Source organism: Mus caroli, chromosome 15 (genome assembly GCF_900094665.2).
Source record: "Mus caroli chromosome 15, CAROLI_EIJ_v1.1, whole genome shotgun sequence".
NCBI lineage: Eukaryota > Metazoa > Chordata > Mammalia > Rodentia > Muridae > Mus > Mus caroli.
In genome coordinates, this window is record NC_034584.1 from 57,601,109 (window position 1) to 57,604,849 (window position 3,741).

Sequence of the window (3,741 nt, forward strand, 5' to 3'; positions counted from 1 at the left end):
CAAAACACCCATGGAAGGAGTTACAGAGACCAAGGATGAAGCAGAGACTGAAAGAATGACCATCCAGATCCATCCTATAGACAACCACCAAACCCAGACACTATTGTGGATGCCAACAAGAGCTTGCTGACAGGAGCCTCATATAGCTGTCTCCTGGGAGGCTCTGCCAGTGCATTGCAAATAGAGAAATGGATGCTCACAGTCATCCATTGGACAGAGCACAGGGCTCCCAATGAAGGAGCTAGAGAAAGGACCCAAGGAGTTGAAGAGGTTTGCAGCCCTATAGGAGGAACCAGTATCCCCAGGGCTCCCTGGGACTAAACCATCAATCAAAGAATACACATGGTGGGACTCATGGCTCTAGCTGCATATGTAGCAGAGGATGGCCTAGTCAGTCATCAGTGGGAGGAGAGGCCCTTGGTCCACTATAGGGGAATGCCAGGGCCAGGAAGCAGGAGTGGGTGGGTTGGTGAGCAGGCGGAAGGGGTAGGGGAGGGGAGTTTTCAGGGGGAAAACCAGGAAAGGTGATAACATTTGAAATATAAATAAGGAAAACACCTAATAAAAAATAAATAAATTTAAAAAATAATTTATAGTAGAAGAAAATGAAACAGATACAAAGCATTTAAGTATAAAGCAAAGATATTCACTATCTCCAATTATGCAGATATATCTCCCTCTTAATTTCTTTCACTTCCAGTTTCATCAAAAAAAATAAATTGATGTGATATTTAAAAACAAATTTTTTAAAAAATTAATTTAGTTTTTTCTTTTTATTGGATATTTTCTTTATTTACATTTCAAATGTTATCCTTTTTCCCAGTTTCCCTCCCTCCTGGAAACTCCCTATCCCATCCTCCCTCCCCCTGCTTCTATGAGGGTGTTCCTCCACCAACCCACCCACCCACTCCTGCCTCCAGACTCTTAATTCTCCTACACTGAGGCATCTATTAAGCCTTCATAGGACCAAGGACCTCTCCTCCCATTGATGCCTGACAAGGCCATCCTCTGCTACATATGCAGCTGGAGCCATGTGTACTCCTTTGTTGATGGCTTAGTCCCTGAGAGCTCTGGGGGGTCTGGTTGGTTGATATTGTTGTTCTCCCTATGGGGTTGCAAACCTCTTCAACTCCTTCAGTCCTTTCTCTAACTCCTGACTGTCTGTAAATTAAACAATGAATTACCATCAATGAATGATAAAACCAGTTAAACATGAGAGATCGGGTTAACTAATGCTGAGGATATAATAGTTGAAAGCACGTAGTGATCAGCTAAATCTATTCACATGTGAGAAAAGATAAACTGCAAAAATCATCTCTAGGAGTTGATGTTTCAAAAATAATATTAAACAAACACAAATGAAAAGAAGATGGAAGGAAGAGCGTAATTTGGATTCCGGCACGGACGAATCAGAAACGAGTTAATGAGTCCACAGCTGGGTCTGAGAAAAGTCATAAATCAACGCAGCCACAGATCAATGAAAGGCAAAGAGAGAAAGAGATGACAAAGATGAAAATGTCAAAGCTTAAAACCACTTAATATCATTTAGAGAAAGATTAGTAGGTCTCATTTGAGTGCTGGACTCTGACGATAGAACAAAATATTCAATATGTAAAGATATCAATTGCTTCAAGTTAACATATATGCTCTGATCTCCATATCAAATACCCAGACCTGTTCATGAATGTTAGCCAGCTGATGGTAAATGTATAGAAAATGTAAAAGGTTAAGTTGAGATGAGATAATTACAAAGTACAATTAGATAAGCTACATTATGGGATGGATATCAAGATTGATCACAGAGTCATAGTTAACTAAGTCTATACAAAAATAAACAAAGAGATCAATAAAGCTAAAAATAGAAATACAGAAACAGGGCTCATCCACTGTCACAAAAATTACAATGAAGAAAACACTGTTGTTCAGTGGAAAATAATGAAGCTTAAAAACTTTTTCCTTTATTTTATTTTATACACATCAATAGTTTATGAGTTTTATGTGTATTGGCCATGTTGGGGGACGCCCGAGGTGGCCAGAAGAAGAGTGTTAGATCATCTGAAACTGGGATTACAAAGGGTGATGAACAACAACGTAAGTGCTGGGAATCAAAACCAGGTCCTCTGCAAGAGAAGCCACTACTCTGAGCCATCTCTCCAGTCCCAAGAGTGATCTTTCAATAAATGGGGTCATGACTATATGTGTGTGTGTGTGTGTGTATACATATATACTTATATGTGTGTGTATGTATATATATATATATATATATATATATATATATATATATATATCAAGTCCTCAGAAGCACTTCATGTCTAGATGAAAATATTCAAAACAATAGTGTTTCTACAAAATAACCTGGAAGAGTATCCTTCCTGACACTTTGAATAGACAAATATTAAAGAAGAAAGACAAGACATATATATGTTTACTAACCACAAAGAGAAAGATTGGTAATTTAAAAATTGAAACCCTTTCATTTTTCTTAGTGATGACACATGCTCACAGCCTGGTGCTTCTTTGCTTGCCCACACTGCATGTAGGTGATGATACTCGTCTCATCAGACCTTCTTCTGCACCCGCAATCCCCTTTCTGATTCCCGCAGTGCTCTTCAGCTCACATGGTGGCTTTTTGTTTTAGTTTCAAGAGAACCAGTGGTACTTGTCCCTCTGTGCATAGCTTGTTTCTCTTAACATAGTGTCTTCCATTCCCTTTCATTCGTTTTGCTGCGAATGACAGGATACTACTGTTCCTTGTGACTTAATAATATTCCATTGTATTATATACACTACATTTTCTGTATCCAGGCATCAGTTGATGAACACAGAGGCTAATTCTGTGTCATAGTAGCCAGTGTCTCTTCTATATGGTAATATCATTCCCTTTGGATATAGCTGGGAGTAGACAAGTTCCATCATTAGTAGCTATACTTTTAGAGTTTTGCTTTGTTTTGTTCTATTTCTTTTTCTTTGGGGGGGGGGGTCTTCACATTGTTTTCTAGAGCAACTTATGAATTTATATTCTTCACCAAAAGAATATAAGAGTTACTTTTTTTCTCCACATACCCACCAGCATCTATTATTTGTTGTTAATGGTCACCCCAAGTGGAGGGAATTGCAGCTTTGATTTTTTTTATTTCCTAAAGAGTATCAGGCATCAAAATAATACAAGAATTTCAAATTGTTAATCAAAAAGAGCATACCAAGAACTTAGAAAATAAGAACAAATCAAAGCAAAACCAAGTATAAGAAAATAAATGGACCACAGAAGACATCAGTGAGTAAAGTGGGGGAAAGTGACAGTTTGTTATTTGAAAAGTAATTAATCAAACTTGACAAGACTTCAGAGAGAAAGGGAGAGAGGAGGAGAGAGAGAAATAAAGTGAGACAGGTAAAAAGTTAGTAAGTACTAGAGAAATTCAGTAACCCTGAGGATTGTTTTGTGAAACTACACCCTATCATAGGGAACTATCCAGACAAAATAGTCAAGTTTCTACATAGATATGACCTACCAAAATTGACACTAGAGGATATAAAAACCTGAATAGACAGAAACAAGTCATATGACCTGCGGACTGGGTGATTCTGTTACTCAACTTGATCAAAATTTTAAAGAAAAACCATAACACCAATGCTTCTCAATTAATGTCACAGATGGACATGGAAAGAACCCTCTCAAACTTAAGAAGAGGATTCTGGCCAACTCCTGAAAATGACAACACACACACACACATACACACACAC